Here is a 21,859-nt window from a genome sequence, read left to right as displayed (position 1 = left end):
TACTCTCAACTTGCCCCTTTGTAACTAAGAAGAAAAAACAAGATTTATATGGCATCTAAGGAGATATACATTTTGGTACTACAAGTTTATTTGACTTCTGACTAATAAACAAAAGCAGATTGTGGACTGAAATGAATTATAGCAGGGACAAATAATTTATAAGAAGAGACAAAATGTATCATGACAAGAAGTCATATAGATTATTCTTGTGTGAGTTCCAGGTAGCTGTTCATTTTTTAAATCGTTACTAAGTAATTCAAAATTAATAAGCCTAACATAAAAAGCCATCACATTGCATTTCTAGGGGATAGTATTTGTAAGGTATATCCTTTGTATGCACCTCAAACCATAGCCTGATGTAGTGAATTATGCACTTTTCTTGAACTCAAGTAGTGTATGGCTTGTTAGACTATGTGTTGCAGTGTATCCAGTACTCTAAAATATGAGAGTATCAGGCTACCAACAGATTGCATCCTCTACATTCACATTATTGAGTGATTATTGATTAGTGAAATAAATGGAAATCTTTCACCAAAACATTGGAGGCAGCCCTTCCTGAAATATGCAGGGGGAAAACCTTGACCTGTAAATCTTAGAAATCTTAGAAGTTGTACTAGTTTCGTATTCAAATGTTAGCTAAAGTGATAAATTACTGTAATCACCCTACCTTTATAATTTCATTTTTTACTTGGTAGCTTATAGAGCTGGCTGGATAACTTTTTCTAATAATGTTTGCAGTGAGTTTTACTCACATTTTTCATTAATTTATGGGCTTCAAGGCTATGTAAGTCTCTTCATACTGCATATTTATTACTCACATACCTGTTTTTCCACTGAAGGATTGAAGGAGTAGCAGCACCTACTTAACTGTTTCCTAGTGAACTCAAACTACCCTTAACAAAGTATTTAAGCAAAAGGATGGCTTTTATATAAAAATGTAAATTGACTTTTTTTTTTTCATTTTTTTTTACATGTGACAACCATCAATATGACTGAGAGAAATAAAACAAGATAAAGGTAGCAAATAAATCTAGCACATCTCTCCTTGGGACACATAACATTTGGCAGCAAAGAAAGCATTTTAATACACCAAGATCTTGCTTTGCCTGAAGAAGACACTGATAACCTTGACAGCCACTTTTTGTTCATTTACATTCCTCAAGCCAAGCAGGGTTGGCACCAAAGCACAGAAATGGGTAAAAACCTGCAATTTAAACAGGTAAGTAAGAAGAATATTTTGAACGGTGTTACACTAAAGAATGCAAATCCAGTTTACATGCAGCAGGTACAGGATCAATAGGGAGACAGGAAGAACCAAGGAACTGCATTTCCACCCTCTGAGCAGATCTGCGGGGCCAGAAGCCTCTGTGCAGGCAGGGAATGCTGGCTCCACCATCAAGTGACCCTGGCCAGTGCTGGCACAGGTGTCCTGCCCATGCCCTGTGTGACACAGGGACAGAGCACAGAGCACGCCGCTGCTCCTCCCGCAGCTCCTAGCCTAAGGCTGGTGACAATTTTCCACTTCTGTGTCCCTCTCCAAGAGTTCCTAAGGTGGGGATTGTGTCCAGGCAACTCTTTCAAACAGTCTTTTGTGGGCTTTTTGCTCCATGAACTTATCTCAGATGTCCTCCTGGTCTCCGTGGCATCCCCCATTTTAGTCCCGTGTTCCCCAGGGACCTCTCATTCTCAGGACAGCACCAGCAGCCGAGTCTCAGACAGGCTCTCAGCTTTCTTCTGCCTTCATGCTCACCCTGATGGTGCCACAAACTACCAGCTCTTCCCAGGATTTCAGGGGCCTGGCTTAACTCTAAAACGAGACAGCCAGAGAGAGATCCAGACCTCCTACAGAGATGAATATGCTGCGTGATGTGTCACGGATGCTTTGGAAACTGCTTATGGATTGCAGGCACTTGCTGATTATAAATGTTGTGCCACTTTTCTCTGCATCCTGTTGATGGAGGTGACAAAGAAAATGAATATCATCCTAACATTTTAAGAGAAGGCTGCTAATTTCCCTCTGATCAGATGTAGTGATTCTGCTTATTAGGCCAGGGGATAAAAAGTTTAATTTTTCGTTATTTCATAATAATTAAGCATAAAAATAAAGATTTTAAAAATAAATTTCTCCAAGAAAATATATTGGATGGATAAGAGATCTGGATGTAGAGGTGAAAGATGATTTAAGATGATAGCATATAGAACAGCTCTTTTTTCTTCCTTGGAGCAAATTAAAATTAAAATAAAGCCATGGATCAGGATATCTTGATTTTTAGTTAAAGAAAGATTTTAGGAATGCCCTTGTTTCTAATAAGTTTCTGTCCCAGCGCCAGTGCTCTCCACTCAGAGCACTTTGGGTTTCTGAACTCTATTCCTCTGTGGCCAGGGTAGTGCTTTAAGTGTTTTCCGGACATTCTGTCTCCCTTCATTTTCATCTCTCCCATTCTGTCTCTTACATTTCATTGTAGGGGTTGCCTTGTGTTCTACTGTCATTTCTCAGGAATTCTGCACAAATTGATACAATTGGCAGCCATTACCTATATATTCCCCTTAATTGAAAACCATATGGAGCTCACAGGAAAGTAGTAATACCTACTTTTCTCTTGTCTAGTTAAGGCCTTTGCTTCCAAACTTGAAAAGCAGCTGCACAAGGCAGGCAAGGTCAAGAAGAAAACTGATCTAATTATCCCATAAATCTTCAAATAACAAGAACTATCAGGCTTTGTATATATAACACAGAACTGACCAAAAAGCCTTTAACAGTATGGGATCTTGCTTGGTAAGGGACTTCAAGAGACTGTGGTTGGAATTAATTTATTTAGGGCGAGGAAATGAATCACAAAATACAGCCAATGCTGCCATACTGTGAAAATCCAGCACACAGGCACTACTTCTGGCTGTCTTTTAGATCCTCTTGCATTTATTTTAACTAGTTGGACAAACCTTCAGACTGAAACATTCTAGCAATTGAGGGTTTTTCAAGGCGAGGGGTGAAGAGAAACAGGTTAAATTAAAGCAATGCAGGCAGCTCATTCAGAACATGAGACAGAAATCAGCACACCATAGGTAGTAACAAGCAGGTTAATTTCAAATTTCAATTAGGTGTGTCGCAGATTTAAGGTTGCAAAGGCAATTTGGACTACACATCCAGGCTGAGGGGTTTTCAGAGTGAGGAATGCCTTCTGCTGCTTCAAATAAGAGCAAATCATTAAAGTTCTGTTTTAAAATCTGTTCAGCTATAACATACTGAAGTAAAACAGCTAAATTTTATTAAATATCTGTCTACAATGAGCACACAAAGAGGCCTCCGGGAAAAAAGGGCTATGAACAAATAATGGGAAGAGACAAAAGGTGGAAGATTAGGGCAGAGGGAAGAAAGAAAACACACTGAAGATGGTGGTGAAGGACAGGAGATGTACATCCATTGCAGGGCTCTAGCACCATGCAAGCCCCATGGATATCAGGAATGCCCATGGCAGCCCCAAACTTTCCAAGCAAAGAGTCTAACCCAAAAACCCCTTCCTAGTTAAAATGCACCAGAGGCACAATCTTTTCTCAAGTCTTTTATTGTCCCAGCTGTAAGGTTTGCAGTGATCGGGGTAAACAGTCACTGTCTTTGGGGGGAAAAAATAATTAAGAAAGAAAAATTGGAAGCATATCCTTCCTTGAAAATTAGGTTTCCTTTAAGACAGCTGGTTGAAATGCATATTTATTGAGTTTTTTTCTCTAGCTGTGTTTCAGGACATAAAAAAACTCTTCACATCAAAGAACCTAATAATACAAGAGAAGTAGCCCACAGGGGGAGTGCCTTAAAATTTATTGTGCTTCAGTACTTTATCTCCCGTTCTCAGACATATTTATCAAGTCCTTTTACTAAATAGAATGCAATTTAATCAACAAAATATATTACAGTCTGTTATAAAGGCTATACTTAAACTTGAGATGAGGATACAGAAGATACAACCTGAAACAAAACAGGATTCACCAGGCAGCATGGAGTTCAAAATTTGTTCACAGCCATAGCTTCAATCTGCCACTTCATGTATCACGACTCCCACCACACTCTATTTTGAGAGCTGAGGTGGGATTAAATGAACACACAGATCATGAATCAGGTTTGTTAATTTTTTTTTTTTTTTGCATATGGGTGGATTTCACCTGCAGAGGTTCATATTTTGTATATTTTACATAAAAGAGAGGGTGACCATGCTTCTTCATTCTGTTGCCTCCTTTACGTAAATTTTAATGTGTGTTAGCACGCAGGAAATGTGAATAATGCAGTTACTTTAGAGTAAATGAATAGCAATTAGAAGTAAAATATGCTGTCTGTATTGGAAGAGAGCAGGAATGCATCAGAATGAATTTTGACTGCAAAGAGCCTGTAAATTTTAAATGATAATCTCTACTTTATGTGGCTTAGACAATAGTGATTATAGCAATTTTTGTGAACAGTATTTGTCGAGCTATGTAAAATGAAACTGCACTAATGAGATGTATTTGAAATCAGTGGTTCAGCATTATGAGGAAAATACCCATTGTGCTCCCTTGTCTCAGCTGCATGTGAAACCAGCTCAGAGGCTTAAAGTGTATGAGGAAAAAAGCAGCAAACCCTTGCCGTGTGCTACTTAGCACACACTGTGACAGTGATAAATTCCCTCAGTGATTCTCAGGTGCCCTGTTATTATCTTTAACTGCCTTCTAGCCTGTCAATCTTCTGCTTCCAGATGGTATCGGTCATTCACACAGGCAAAACCTTGCTTAGAGGGACTTACACTTTGTGCTGGTAATAGGTGTTTTATCTTCCAGTGGGTTATTTGCCCACCATTCTTGTGGAATTCCACAAAAGAAGCATCTCTGATTATCTGACAATTTATCTTTTGTACGGATCTTGTTGGAAATTGAGTTACTAGAAAGAGTTGGTTCTTTCAAAATGGAATCTCTCCCTGAGGCTTTGAGAGCAGGATAATAAGATTTCATCTTCTGCATCTCAGAAAGCAGGGGACAGGAAAATACCTACACCTCCAGAGCTCTTGATAGTGATAGGGAACACCAGAAATTCTGTACACAGCACCTTTCTGAGGTGTCTAATACTACAGCTGGCCCATACCAAAATTATATACTCCTCATCTCCACGGGAGCTCAGCCGTGGTGTGTATCTCCATACAGTTACTATTTATTGTGCAGAGCACTCGAGGCAGAATTTTTAATTTTTTTCTCATTTACTCTTAAATAAAACCATGCTAAGTTCTCCTTGACTAGGTGCTACATCATCCACTCCCTAGTGAGAACCCCTTCTCATGGGTCAAGGCACCACCAATGCCTCTTTGTGCTGGTGGCATGTCACTGTCCCACTGTCCTGAAGCTACACCTGGGTTATGTATAGGTAAGAGCACATTCACTCATCGAAAATGGTAAGCATTCCAACTTCATTCCATTTCATGGACTTCACAATATCCTGACACTTTGTTCACCAATACTTTTGAAAACAATATAAAAGAAAGGAAAGGGACTTTTTTTTTAAAATCTAGAATATCAGATGTCAGGTAAGTTTTGCATAAGTGCTGTGCTGCACGGTGATGTAACAGTTTTCCTTAGTGAAGTTCACTTTTGTGTGAAGATATTAAAGTATTTAATCAGTAGGATTAATAATAGTTGACTCATTGAAAAGAACATTATTTTGAAGAGACATTATTATAGTTAATGGGCTAAATAAAATAATTTCCAGAATTCCTAGATGAAAGTAAAAAAGGATGAAATATTTTCCATAGTAAGGTTAGAATTGCGGAATTCTCTAATTCCTACTGTCCATGCCATGACTGTTGGTTTTTTGGACTGATTTGTTTTTTTTTTTTTGTAAACTGCTTAAAACATCTAAAGCACAGACAAATACATCAATGACATAAAAATGGAACAGGTGTTGCTCACCTGAAGCCAGAGGGAGAAGAGAAGAAAGCTCTATTCTAAGAAAAAAAAAAAAAAATGACAAAGACATTGATGTTACCGAGGTAGTGCAAAAATATCTGAAATACAGGTGACCTTTTTAAACTTAACACATTTACAAGTCCTCTTAATGTGACACATTTTATTTTCTCTTGTTTTGTTTAGTTTATTTTATTTTGTTTTATTTTATTTGTTTTATTAAAATAAAATAAGGCAAAGGCCCTGGTGATCCAGTTTCCTGGCTCCTCCTTGCTGACAAAAACTTCATTATGCATCTTGCACCCAACAGCTTGATCTTTGAAGATGTAAATCTTTGTACCTAGACAGAGTTATTGCCAAGTTCATGAAAACACTGCCAAGTGTAGAATAGAACTTTTCTTTCTTGGCTGAGGGTCTGGTCACAGAAGGTTTTTATTGCACAGCCCTCCCAGAGTTCATCACATAGGGGTATTTTGAACTAGCTGACACCACCAAATCTCAGGAAAGACAAAAACAAATACCAAATAATAAAAATAGCATTTTATATGTAAAACACCCCCAAAAAAACCTCTCTTCCGTTAGCAATATTTCAATCAGAATGAGATCAAAATCAGTTCATAAATATTCATAATTTTAAGCATCACTATTGCACCATCTTCAGGAAACATTTTTGATATATACTTTTAAAGTCCTCAAAGAATTCAATATAGGATACTTGCCTTTTGTTTTTTTTCAAATATGAATGGAACCGAAGTGAAAATATACTAGAATTAACACCAGCTTTCCTGAATCCTAGAGTTCCTCTACCTGCCAGAGGTAATTAAAGTTGTCTACTCATTGATGTCAGACTTTCTTACAATCAACAACAGAAATGGGAAATCAGGAGGAGTATGAGCGATTACACCCATCAATGTCTCAGAGGCAGTAACAGAAAATTAAAAAAAAAAACTCTATGAAAATATTTGCACCCTGTGTATGAAATTTGCCTGATTTGGTTTCATGACAGAGTTGGGGAGCCAAGAATAAAAAACTTTTAAGGTTTTGGGTGACAGCAAACAATGTGTGCACTTACGCTCATATTATGCTTTACAAAAGTTCTTTTTCTTTAGCAAGAAATACTCATACAGAAAATCTTTTCAGTCACAGTTTAAAATATGTTAATTTTTCACTTTGTCATTATTCTAAGGGTTTGTATAGTTGGGTGGGTTATTTTTCCTTGCTCTTTATCACTCCATTTATTTCACGGAAACTCTTAGGAGGGGTTTCAGAAGTAATTTGTAGCTGCACAACAGCTGGTTTAGATTTTGTCAGGATTTCTGTTACATTTTAGTGTGCTTTCAGATTATGTTGTCTTGTGCTTAATGTGTGTAATCCATGTCTGTATTAAGAGGATACTTGACCGCATTTAGTGTAAATAGCAGTGCCATCCAGTTGCCCCAAAACAACCACTAAATCAGCTTACAATTAGCATACTTCCCTTTATCCCAGGAACGAGGACTAATTCACAGGGCCAGGGATCACCACAGCAATGCTTTTAATTAAATAGAGCGTCCCGGCTAGGCTAAATGTAGCCCTTGAATTCTGACACAGTTAAATTGAAAGATGGATAATCCCAGCAGTCTTTGAATGGGTAATGTTGCAACCAGGAATAGATTTGAAAATATTTTTTTTATTTTAGAAATAATAATAACAACAACAACAACAACAACAACAATAATAATAATAATAATAATAATAATAATAATAATAATATGCTGAACTGGTATATTTTAGGGGGTGATACCTACAACTCAGCTCCCTTAATCCCTTTCAGATGGCTTCCAATACATTAGCAGCCACTGTTAGAAAAGAAAAAAAAAATTCCTATGATTTTTTTGCACTCGCAGGGACTTTTTGTCAGAAATGCAGCTCTGATTCAATGTGTACTAAATATTCCTATTTCTAAGTGCCTCGTGCCTCTTCCCAGCACAAAGAATAGGAAGGAGGGGGCAGACAAAAGTGACGTTAGTTACCTTGGCATCTCCAGTACTCCCCAGAAATTTAGTCATCCACAGCTTGGCCCCAGTGCTATTCTGAGCACCAAAGGCACAAGGTGCACGGCGGCTGAGATGAAATGCATTCAGCCAAACCACCTCCCTCCCTCCCTCCCTGACCTGCTCTCTCCTCAGCTGGGATGTGACTGAACGTGAGCAGATGCAAAAAGGCCATTGCACTGTGGTCCTTTATCTCTTACAGGCATACATTTGGAATATAAGGGGGAGCCATGGATAAATACTCCTACCTTGACTTCCCTCTTTTTGGCTTATTAACACTCTTTATGGCCCATAGCCATCCAAAGGCAGTGCAAACAATATGGTTGCTTCCCTGTCTCACAGATGATTAATTTTTTCAGTTTTCTGCAGAAACTTTCTGTAAGATCCAGGCACAGAAGTAGCCAGAATATTCCTTCAGAAGCTCCAGGAAAGCTCCCCAGGAATGGTGCTGCGGATGAAGGAAAGTACATAAAGCTGTTTTGAATGAAACAAATCAGGCTCAGTGATGTGCTAACTTCTCACTAGACATGTTTTTTGATTCCTTATAACCCTCTCTGCTCTGGAAAGCTGCCTTGCACCATCATTTCCAATTATTTTGACTATTTCTTCAAATTATTATTAAGTGACTTGCCACGAAGGAGCTGCACAGGCATTGCTGCAAACAGCATTCCAGAGAAGGAACAAGTTACTGCCAAATGAGAAACTGAGGGCTTTGCAAATGCAGTCAGGTTCTGAATGTTTGTATTTTCTACCACACAGGAGAGAGTGCCCAGTTTTCTGGGGTCCTTGAGTGAAAATGTTACCTGGAGAGAGTGGAGGATTCCCACTGCCTGGCACTGGGGGGGGTCAGGGGATGCTCTGTGCTTTTCTAGCACGCTGCTGGCAGCTTCCCTGGCTTGTGCCTCAGTCATACCTACCCCAGGCACCCACTGGGGTGACCTGTCACCATCACACACCCACTGGGGTGACCTGCCACCATCACACACCCAGTCACATCACTCAACAGCATGGCACACTGAGAAAAGGAGGTGAGCAGCCATGGAGCAGCCATGGGGCAGCCCAAGACAAGGGATGTCCAACCATCCCATTTATGTCTGACACCAAAGACCACCCAAACTACCTCTTAGGCTTTTTCCTGCCAAATCTATGATAAAATCTACAATAAAATCTACAGTAGTCACACTGTAAATCTGGAGACTTCATTTAGCAAGAAAAGCTGATTATTACTGTTTTTGTTATATTCTTCCAGTCCATAACACGAAATTATTTTCTTCTCAGCTTCTTTTCTAGATAGGACTCATTATATTTAAATGACTACCCTGTGACTAGCCAAATTGTAATGACTGTGAAGATGAACAGCATAGTATAGATTCTGACAAATGAGCTCCTTTTGGCAGTTACAACCAGTTATTAAAAAGTTTAGCTTCCTTACAAAAGTTTATTGTGATGCTCTTGAAAACTTATTTTTTAACTAATGGCAAAAATTCACGAAGCAGTAAACACCTGACTGTAAGTTTACATAATGTCTAAAAAGCTACCATTAGGTACCATCTATTATTATATTATTTGTGCTTTGTTTCAGATGCTTATATTTGTAAATATGTTATTTACTACTTTTAATATGAGTGCCTGACATTTCAATTCAACATGCTGACAGACTACTCATGTCTCTGGAAAGTTAACATCATACAAATCAAGTAAGCTTTACAGGAACTTCATTTTATAAGGGTAAGCAATTTTTATAAATGTCAAAATATCTCATTTCATCATTCTGGGAACCAATTTCTTTCCATTTGAATTTTCTTTCAAAATGTATATTTTCAAATTTTAAAGCATTATGTAAGTTTTCCAGTAAAAGATATTAAAGAATTAAGATGTTTCAGTCAATAGTTATGTATTATTTTGTCTTATGCAGACTATATATTGTTAAGTTTTTGCTTCCTTTGAGAAAGAAACTGAACTCCAAGAGCTTGTCATGCCTTCCCAGCCATGATTATTTTTTTTGCTTTAAAATTAGGCACTGCAATATGGGAGATAGATCTAAGGGCAAGCAGTCTAGGAAGGAGTGATAAACTTTAACACATGGTGGATTCTCATGCTGGTTTTACAAATAATACTCCTGAGCATCTTACAGCTAAAACACAAAGTAGTCTGTGGTGTTGTTAGGCTTTAATACTTTCAAAGACACATTGAGTGTTAATGGGGTCCTCTGGACTTAAGGCTTTGTTGTTTATTATACCCAGACTGCCTGGGTGTTCTCTAATGACATTCTCTAGTAAATCACCTAATTCCTGACCTGCTGTTAAAGTCAGAAACCCCCGGATTATCTCCACCCACCTCCCTGCCTGAAGCAGCCTCACAGCTTCAGCAGTGAGTCATATCCCTCCCAAAACCATGCTCCAGACCCTAAACTATGCTCACACACTGCCTTCCATCAGCATCTCTGAAACACGGGAGCACGTATGGAAACAGGAAAACAAACAACAACATCCTGGTTGCCAAACCCACTTGCATTCCCCATTGCGGGAGCAGAAGGGCAGGGCTTCCCAGCCCTGCTGGAAAGCTGCACCCTGCTAAAGATCCCAGTGTCCAAACGGCAGAAATAAGGACCCAGAGGCACAGTGCACAGGCAGCCAAAGAGCCCAAGGTGAAAACTGAGGACAAATGGAACTTCCATTAACAATGTTGACTTGTCATCAACACAAAATTCACTCTTGGAAGCTAACAGCGAGCAGGGCTTGGGGTCAGGAACTGGACCCTGTGTTTTATAAATGGCTCTGGTGACTGGCTTTACTGGGCAGCTGCCAGCCAGGAGCAGGGAGAGGTTATTTAACCAACTAACCAACCAACCAACCAACCAACCAACCAACCAACCAACCAACCAACCAAAATACTCCCAAAGAATCAAAAACCAAACATAACCAGCCAGCCAACCAACCAACTGCAAAAAAAACACCCCAAAACAACAACAACCAAAAAAAAAAAAGAAAAAAAAAAAACACCAACCCAAACAGCAAAAAAACCCAACCCAACCCAAAACAGAACAAAGGAAGGAATTTTTCCAGAGTAACATTTACTCTGAAGCATATGCAAGACCATTCCTCTTTTGGGTTCTTGCCACTGAAGCAGTGATGTTCTCATTAGGATATGCTAAAGTTGAAACAGAGATAGCATCAAAGAGCTAATGCCACTGTTCCTGACTCTCATAAGACAGATCTACTCCTCTACACAGGGTATTTTTCAGTCTTCTGTCATCTAAATCAGCAAAAATGTTCCCACTACCTCTCATGGCATGGGACTGGGACACCATCGCACTGCAAAAAGAGGTCAATCACAGCTGCACATTCAAGTGATCACAGGCATTATAAAATGAAATTAATGTTTGTGATTTTTCTAGATATTTTTAATAGATTTGTCTCAGCTACAGTACAAAAACTTCCCAGTACCACCTACCAGACCTGTTTCAGATTTTACTTTCGGATGCTACAATTTAAGATTTTGAAAAGAAGTTTTTCAATAAACTTAAAGCTTCCTGCTAGGTGTAAAAATCTCATTGAAATTCAGTCAAAAGATGAGTGCCTAACCCAATAAGAGGACTTGAGAATTGTGACATAAACTCAAAGGCACACACCAGTTTTTACCCTGTGTTTTTTCAATTCAAGGAACAATGAATATCTTCCAGAAGTGCCATATTTTGTTTGTTTGTTTGTTTGTTTGTTTGTAATACAAACAGTAATAACCTCTTACAAATCCAGAGCTGGATGATCTCAGAGGTGTCAGGGGATTTAATCTCAGAGGTATCTGGGGAGTTCATCTCAGAGCTGCACAGAGACAATGAGATGGAAGATCACGCAGTTACAGCAGCAGCCCCAAGGGAACTCGATTTCCTCCCCTACAGATGGCTTTCTGTACTGTACCAAAGAGAGACATTTAGGCTCATATCTTTAAAGGTTCTTCAGTACCTAGCTTTCATTGAAACAGATGACTAAATTTTTCTGAAAAACTGGACTCTAAGCTCGCAGATTCCCATACTAATTAAGGTCCCTAACAAGGAGCTTAGGTAGAACAGGGGAATCTAACTCCAGGAGTCCAATTCTCAAAGCCCTGCAAAACCTATTTATGTTGGTGTCTATTGATGCTTATATGCTCTTATTTAAGAATTCGTTCTTGAGCAGCAATTTTTTTTTTCCACCTGTATTGAGAATTGTATCCATGCAGTAAAAGAAGGAAAATATTTGTGGTTGTTTTCTAAAAGAAGAAACGTTCCTGCTATTTCAGAGTTACTTAACAGTCAGGAGTGAGTTACATCAGAGAAAAAGCAGTCATGGGTTATTTACATACAAAAATATATCTGAAGGAGGAAGCTGTAGAAATGCCCTAGTTTTAAAATGGTAGCTCAGGTGCCAGCATGCCAAAGACAGATTCAATGGCTTCTTCAGCCTGAAAGATTTCAAATCCGCGTCTCAGGAGAATCCGACAGCTCCCTGATGTAAGGGAAAGACATGGTGAAGGGAGTGCCTCTAGTTCCCAAATTTTATTTAAAAAAAAAAAAAATCAGGTAATTTGTCCCAGAGGCAAACCGAAATTCTTGTTTGCATTGATTAAAGTACGTGGCACGACATACTTCTGCTTCTAATCTTGCCTCCAGAGAAAAATATTTAATTATTCTGCATTACAGTATTCTTTTGTATATCCAGTATATACAAAAGTATTATTTTGGATAGCCAATATTTAAGTAGCCCTTCAAGTTTTTTGAGTGCTGCAAAGAAGCAGCTCCCAGCTTTGTTTCCTGATTAAATAATTTGTAATCTAACCATTGGTGATGATTAACGGAGCTGCCTCTCCCAGGTACCTCCCATTCTTCTCCCTACCCTGGGTACAGCTTCTTCTAGTGAGTCAGATTTGTTTGTAGGGTAGATTAATATGCAGCTCTCTATGGTTAACACTCTCTTACAGAATTATTCAGATATTCTCTCTGTAGCCTAACTCCTGATAGGCTGACAAGGCATGAGATATGCCCACATGTTACATACAGCACAGTGTATGGTGACATGTTTCCACTAGGTTCTTCTTGCACAGAAAATCTTCAAATCCTTTCCAGGTTAAAAGTGACTAGCACATGTCAAGCAAAAATAAAGAGCTTCTTCTGTTGTTGTTTGTTGTCTGTAAAAATAGCTTTTTATATTTTTTAGCCTATACCAAAACATCTGTGGTTTCAAAAGTAATTCTCATTTAAAATGTTTCCTTTAAGTACAAATTATGAGCATGAGATTTGCTCAAATCCTCCAGCCAACTAAGAATCTCTCTCAAGAGTTAATTACAACAATTTAAGATGGAATATATTCTTTACTTGTTGCTTATTTAATTTATTCAAGACTTTATATTGCAGTACTTCCTGCTTTCCCTTTTATCATGAATCATTTTATGATTTTCCTTAGCATTTCTATTTTAAGTACACGACTATACCATTTCAAGTGAATGAACATCTTTGTTCTGTACGGTTTGATAAATGAGAACATTAGATATACCCAACAGCCTAATGAAATTCCCCACCTTGGTTTGGTGCTGCAGATTGTTTATTTGATTATTTGGAGAAAAAACTCATCTTTGATAATGGTGCTAAACAATGCGTGGCTTCATTGATATTTAATAGGTAACAGACTTAAAACAACACTATTGGAGTTTATCTTTTGTACCCAACAGCTGTGCAGTTAAAAAAAAAAAAAAAACAAAACAGAAGTACAATACTGTATTGTATACTTGAATTACACACTTAGTTTAAGGGATAAGAATCCCAGAAGCAGATGGCATTCCAGGCTGTCATAGCAGGGGAAGGGAAAAAAAATAAAGCAGGCCAATAGTCTGCCTTGATATTATAAATCAACAGACTGGTTACTGCTGAACACATGAAGATTAGTATATCAAAAGCTGTGAGTTATTTCTGAGAAATGAAAGTAGGAAACACCTTGGTGTGGACAGTGTTATGAGAAAACTGTGATTCAAACTCTAAAGTGGACAGGGAAGCCCTTATTAACTGAGACTTCCCTGGTATTTCTCATTAAGTGCAATTAGGTCCCTGAACTGCGTTTGGGGGAGAAAGCTGAGGACAGATTCTCCACTCCCAGGGAAGTCCAGCTGCTGCAGTTTGCCAAGGTATGGGAATCACAACTCCCAGACCCATCACCCCAGAGATGAGCTTCACAGCTTGACAGCGACACGGCTGCAGTGGATCAGGGAACCATGAAAGTTCATACATCCCACGTAATCATGTTTCATTCCAGCAGAGAGCCCCTCCCAGCCTAGCTGCAGCCTCACAACAGACTCCGATTAGCTGAGGGGTTTAAATCCCTGGTCAACAAATAAAGGCATATGGTATGAGAAATCTTCCTCAGAGCTGGAAGGATTAAATCAGCTGAAGCAAGTATAGGCAAGAATTTGGGGCTGGCAGTTAAGTGTTTGTTCTCTGTTAGGCAGTCACTGTACTGCAGATTTGGACAGTGACTGCTGAAGTGTTGTATGAAAACCACTTCAGACCTGGAGGCATCCCCGGCACTGTGACCACCAACATGACCCAACAGGGGAATTCACACACAAGGGTACAAACACACAACGCACCATAAATTGATTACTGACTTACCCCAGCTTGTCTGCAGCCTTCATGCATGGGGTTTTGATGAACAGGTCTCAATAAACCATGCCTTGGCAACCAGGACATAGCTGCCAAGAATATAGCTCCCCAAAAATTAGCTGCTTGTTAGCAAATGTATAATAAGACAAAAGAATTCAAAGTTAATTTGGATATGATGGCAGCAAACATTATCAACAGATCAGAACACATAATAATCTCTTTGTTGACCAAAACAAAAGATAAATAATAGAGATACATGAAATTATTGGTGGAAAAACCCAAAAAATTATTGATTCCCTGAATCGCAGTCTTGAGTCTCACTCACACAGCATTCTGATATTTTAAAAAGCATCTATCCCAGTCCCAGTTTTTTTGGGGTTTATTTAGATTTGCTTATTTCTTTAGACTGTTAAATGCTGAAAAAAAAAATATTTCTTTTAGCGTAAAAAGACAATATATTACTATGGTTTGACTGTTGGCATGAAATTATATTATTTTTCTGTTTCTTTTGTTTTTCACTCACATTTATCAAGTTGTCTTAAGCTGGTTCTGTACTGCCATTGCTGTCTTCATTACAGTAATTGCAACATAATTACATCTATAATTCACAGGTTGTAATTACACTATTGAAGTATAAAAGGGTTATAAAATATCAAAGAAGATTTATAAAACAAATTATAGAGTGCACTGTCTAACACCTACTATATAACACACCTACATCTCTTGGGCTGCCCTTTTCAAAAAGGGGTACTTTGAATTTATTTGTCAAAGGAATATTAATCCAATGAGGATTTTATTTTGGTTTTCATTCTATGTAGTACCAACATGCAAAACTAAAATGGTATCTGAACATATTTAATTGTTTAATTGTTGCAACTTAGGGAAAGCAAATTTATCCCATTTTTAGATCTTCTAGAATTTGGGGTGTGTGATTAGAAAATCTGTGACAAGTAAAATGAAAAAATTTGAAGCTTTCACAGATTATGACCACAGTGAGTTCACACAACTATTAGGTCTCATCCAGCAAGACAAATTTTCTTCTCTATATATTATTATTGTACAATACTTGTACCGTTGCCAGATATTCAGTAGACACCTGCATTAATTTTCAATATTCTTCAGCTGTAGTGTTCAGGCTGTCATTATTGATGTCAGTGTAACTTTCCATCATTTTTCAGGAGGCTATCTCCTCTAAAATAGGGGCATAATACTTGTTGGTCCTATTTATCATTATCTGAGTAGCTGAATGGCTACCTATCCATTCTGTCTGAATGACTCTATAATTCAGAAAAAAAAAAACCCCAAAACAGAATCAAATAAAATGAACAGGAAACATAGGTTCCTAACTAGAAAAAATAAAACCACTTTTGTTGTTCTCCAATTAGTAATATCATAATTTTCACAGGCAAACTGAACAGTATCTTCTGCAGCTTTGAAATGTCACATATTTTTTATATTTTAGCATCTTTTCAGATATTTTTGATCACTTAAAATTAACATAAAAAAGCTTTCTTCACACTTATAAATTTTTTTTATATATGCCATTTGCATTAAAAGAGAGCTCAGAGCATCTAATATATTAGTTTCTTTGGTTTTTTTTTTCAACACAGGTCAGAATATGGAAGAGATCCTCGTGACTTCTGCATTCCTGTGATTGTTTGAACAATACATGTAGTGCACAGATGTGGCTGATTCCTCAGATGCACTGCAGTTAGACACATCCATCAGGGAAATCACATCACACTCCATGGTGGAGGTGGAATAAAAACAATCCATTTAGAAGAGTTGATTGGACCAGGGATCCTCTGCTCTAACAGAGAAATAACTGCTGGCAAAATAGGTGAGACTGCTCTTCACTGATATAAAAAAAAATTACTGGAGCACACAGAACCTATTTTAAGAGGAATTAAGGCTGAAATCATTCAAGTGGGGGTTAATGGTAATAAATGTGCAGAAATCTTGTGAACATCCACAAATTGAGTGTCCCGAAGCCCACAGAATTCAAATAAAGAGGTACACAAAAAATTACAGTGAGATATACACAACTAATGATTCTGAACTTCAGTTTATGATAAATAATATCAAGATTCATCAGATTAAATACATAATTGAAGTTTATTTTACTGGGTTACAGCAATTACCTGCTCTATTTTTCCATATTTTTTGCTAGACATATTATAGATAAGTCCTATGAAGCAGTCTTTTAAATAATTACTCCAGCGTATCAAAATTCATTAACTGGGCACTTTAAAAAACAGTGCTTTGATGAACAGAGAATATTGAAAAAGACCATAGACAAAGTTCTTTTATATGTTCCATATGTTCCATGTTGATGATGTAAACAATATATGTTAAATAAACATTGTATGTTAGTCATATCATCTTTCTAATATCCAGTTTTCATGTTTCAAAATCAGTATACTTTTTTAAGGACTGAAAAGCTAACAGACATGCTTTTTACTTTAGGAAATCTGCTTTGTGGTGAGAAACTTAGAGAAAAAATAAGTTCATTTATTAAAAAGGCATTCTGAATATATGCAAGAAAATAGAATTTTAATAAAGGAATTTTGACGCAGACACTGGTACAATGTGACACTGCAGTGTCTTGCTACTGACAGTGGATATATTCAAACAAGAAATCAGAAAATAATATTTAATCATAATGGTATTGGAACAATTTATCTGTTGAAACAGTCAATTCTCTGTTTCATAAAGTATTTAAAATAATATTACCTGTATTATTAAACAATATCCTCTAGCTCAACCAGGAGTTGTGGACTTGATTTGAAATCAGCAAATAAAATTATGTGTTATCAGCTCTGCCATGAGCCATGAAAATTATCATATGGGTTGCCCTTGGTCTTTAAAGTTTCAGAAAAAAAATCACATGTACAATAATCCTTAAAAAAAAAAAAAATGGAACTCACTTTCATTAGTCCCTGGCCATTTCTATTATAGCAGCTGTCAGTGTAGAAGTTTTTCATTTTACTTTGTTTACTTTAGGAGGAGTCCTCCTTTACAGTAGTCATGGAGTGCGCGCACAGATTTCTGTTGATTTCAGGGAATTATGCTCTGAAATATTCCACAGTGCTCATCCCGAGTGCTCTCTTCCTATGTAAATCATCACCCTTGATCAACGGGGTGAATTTCAAGATAGGATACCAATCCACAGGAGCTGGAATGCAAGAATAAAACCCGCTATGTTAGCTTTCCCTCAGATTTGCCTTCCATTACCTTCTTCCTCCTAAAAATACAAGCATTTGCTAAAAATGAAAAAGAACATGCTTTGAAACTGAAATTTTCCTAACAGTATTGAAATGCTTACTTTCTGAAGTTTGAGAGGCATGTTGCAATGTTGTTTGTAACCACTTTGATACAAAAGAGACAATTTATTTGTATAATTAATCAGCTGAAATATCCCCAAGGATTTCTTTTTTTTTTTCTTCCCCAGGAAGACATCTTTTGTTGTTTAGAAGTAATGAAAACGTTTTATCAAGGCTTTCCAGTGTGATTGATAGTCTTTGCTGAATTTTGTTGAAGGCTTTCTGTCTGAATGGTTCTTTGAGCTCTTTATTCACTTCCATGGGATCTGGAATATTGTTTTAATACTCTACTAGTGACAGGTGTTTCCCCTGTAGGAAACCACTAGCTCTACATTTTTAAACAATGCAAATCTAATTTTTATTTCAGGCTTGAAAGTTTTCTGGTTTACTTTTTAGGATAGATCAAACCTTTAATAAGTCACAAATAAACTTCAGATCTTCACACAAACAACTAAAAGAGCACTGAATTCATTCTAAAGCTTCTAAGGATATTCCTAAACAAATGAACTTTCATAAAGAAATCTGTTTATTATTGATGTTTTTAGCTCTTCTCTGAAAATGAATATGGAAAGAAGTGTTTTTTTGGTTGCTTTTTTTCCTGACTGCTCAAACTGAAAAACACAGATGAGCAGCTACTCTGGCTTCAATAATCAATCTGAAAGCATGGGAATAAACTGAATAAAATGAAACTATTTTGTACTTCATGGCTATTCTTTGGAGGTATTCACAGACTAATCTTAACCTAGAAGCTACAAAACACAGGAAAAAAAAAGTGAAAATTAATTGCTGTGATTACACAATGTTCAATCCAGCTCTGACTAGTGAGTAGTGATGCAAATACCCCTCTGAAGGGGTAGCTTTACCCCTGTGATACCTCTAAGAACATGTGGCTTGTGGTAAAATCAATGGAGAAGGAGATTTAGCAAAAAAGTCACTATTTGAAACCCTCAAAATCATCAAACAGACATTAGCAAAACTCAGTAAGGAAAAAGTAACTGAAATTCATATGGGAGAAAGAAATTTAAAATATAGTTATTATGGGTAAAAATGCACATAAATGTAGATAAATATAAATTTCAAGACCAGGCTGAACGAGACCCTGAGCAACTTAGTCTGGTGGTGGCATCCCTGCCCACGGCAGGTGGGTTGGAACTGGATGTTCTTTAAGGTCCCTTCCAGCCCAACCTTTTCTGTGATGTTATGAAATAGATGGTTTTAAGTGCATGTGTATTTATACACATTTGTACAGGTTAATGAAAACTAGCAGAAAAAATAATTAGATTAGTTAAGGGAGAGTATGCCTTCTATTGCACATGTTATTATTGACTGTGTCATGTGCAACACACAGTGCAGAAAGTTGAGCTGGCTGTTGGTATTTCTAAACATTTTGGGTTAGCTTTGATTTTTTTACAGGCTGTCAGTACATGAAAGGATTGTTTGGCCAGTGTGGCTGCCTCGTTGACTCTACTGTATGCACTGTATCCCAAATGAAGCTATTTAACTAAGAGCAGAATGGAAATTCCCATGGTAGTCATGGGGTCATGTGCAAATTTGTCATCAGTAAGGGCCCAAAGGTTGTTAAAAGAAACAGGAACCATTTAAGTTTTAGAATGCTTGCTTGATGAAGCACAAATAACCATTTGAACTACAAATTCAGGTAAGTACAAATATATTTATTATACTTTGAGTTCTTAAGATAAATGCTTTTATTACTATATGAGAAATAAAAGCATTGGGAAAAAATAGAGGAGCATGCCTTTAATCAATCTTTTATGTCCATTTCTGTATAGAGCCATGAAAAACAGCACTGAAAAGGTAAGAACAGAATTCTAAACACTTAATTAATACAAATGACACTTTTAAATCTAAGGAGGTTTAAACAAACTAATTATTCTCAGCAGAGTGGATACTCTCTCACAGAAGGTTGATGTTAGATAAAAGCCTAATCCCTTTCCTTCTACCTGTTAATCTGCTCATTTGAGACTGCTTGTTAAAATCGTGTCCTGCTTTCCCTACAATCCATGAACCAAATAATCAAGTGCAATAGTAAGAATAGATACATCCATAAAAATGTGTAGTTTTTATGATCACAGTTTCTTAGCATTGAATTTTGGATTTTGCAGAGCGATAATTGGTCCTGGCAGCAGTGGCACTGTTAGTTGATTTTTTCCTTCGTGTTTCATCAAAGATGCAAAATGCTGTCAAACAATTATTCAGTTGCCATATAAGTGATGTTTATCTGAGATCTTGCTCATACAATTAGAAAGAATGTAAATAGGTTGTCACTAAAAATGCACCAGTAGACAGCTGTAGGGAAGACAAATTATGCACATAACTAATTTATAAAGGCCTTGTATACAAACAAGTGTTGTCTCAGCCCTTTACTGATTGAATTATTTTACTAGAAAAAACTTTATTTAGCTTCATACAAACTATTAATCTACTTTTTTGGTTAAAAAATAATAAATGTAAAAATGTGAATCATCCTGAAAATTCCAAGCAGCTTTGTTTCAGCTGTTTTGGACAAGAAATAGCTAATTAATAATATTTTGTGAACTTCTATATTTAAGTATGCACTTATCAAAACTTTTGCTCTGAAAATTGTTTCCTCATTTTCTGAAAAAGTTCTTTCTGTTTCCTTCTTGTTTAAAATTACGTTGGGACAAGGAGAAGAGGGTCTGCTGAAGTAGGAAAAATGTTAATGATACCAAAGCAGGCTTTTAAATCAACTTTTCTCTTTTCTCTCTTTTAAGAGGGACTCATTCCTACCAGTTTTTAATAATGCACTTTTCTCTCAGATCTAATAGTAGAACAGCTTTCAGTCGCCCTTGGACCTGAAACAGAAGATGGCATTTGCTGGAAGGACTCCTCCAATTCAGATTTAGAGGACCAGCACCAGCTCCAGAGAGGTGGGTGTCCGAGTTTACCAAGCTGCCGACGCCTGGTTCTCTCTAGCCATTCTTAGGACAAGAAATCCCCACAGTTTGCTGGTTTTCCTCTGCTAAACCAACCTTGACTTGCATTTCCTTTCCTTTCCATGCCCATGCCCATCCCTGCCATGCCTCGCATTGCCAGGCCAGCACCTTGTTGGCATTCCCTTGACACTCCTACCCCACGTTGGGACATTCATCTTCAACCAAGATTGGAGAGATTTTCAGGGTGCAGGACATTGCCATATGAAAAATCAACTCTTCAGTCAAATAAGGAATATTTTGTAGCGAATATAAAGACATTTTTCAAAAGACAAATTTAAACACATTTTGACCTTTTAATTTGTTTTCTCCATTATTTGAACTGGGTTTTTTACTATTTTACTCGATATTAGGAGATGCAGAGAAAATAAAACTTGAATTAGGCTGGTTCTCAAGGAATAAAAATAACTAAGTAGTTTAGGAATGATTAGCCAAAAGTCTGATCAAGCTATTCAGGCTATTTTTAATGTCTCTGTTGCAAAGTAATGTCATTGCAACCTTCTCCCTTGTTCTGCAGCTCCCTATTTCAGCCAGCTCTATTTGATGATAAGTCTAAATGAGAAGCCAGAGCATACTTGTGGAATTTTAGGCAGAGTTAAATCTTGGATACCAAAACACGGAAAGTCAGGGTGTTGCAGTCTATCCTAATATTTAGATACCAGTAGGCAAGATGGGTTTGTTCTGATGCACAGCAGAGTTCAGCACCTAAACTGGATGGTTTAAAAACCAGGTAGTGGACAGAGAGTCCTCTGTCTATATGGAGTCCCCATGTAAATCCACTAGCTTGCATTTTACTAAGTACATTTCATTAACTATTTAAACTGTTTACACTAGCAATGATTCTGGCTTGATTAGGAGTGCTCTTCCATTAGCAGGGCTGTTTACAGAGTCTGCTCAGCCTGACTGCTTCTATTTGCAGTACAAACCCACCCTGCTAAAATAGGACTTCTGCTTCAGAAAGCAAACATTGAGTTAAAAAAATAAATC

Source organism: Cinclus cinclus, chromosome 5, assembly GCF_963662255.1.
Source record: "Cinclus cinclus chromosome 5, bCinCin1.1, whole genome shotgun sequence".
NCBI lineage: Eukaryota > Metazoa > Chordata > Aves > Passeriformes > Cinclidae > Cinclus > Cinclus cinclus.
The sequence above is the reverse complement of the archived record's forward strand: the minus strand, read 5'-3'. Positions refer to the sequence as shown.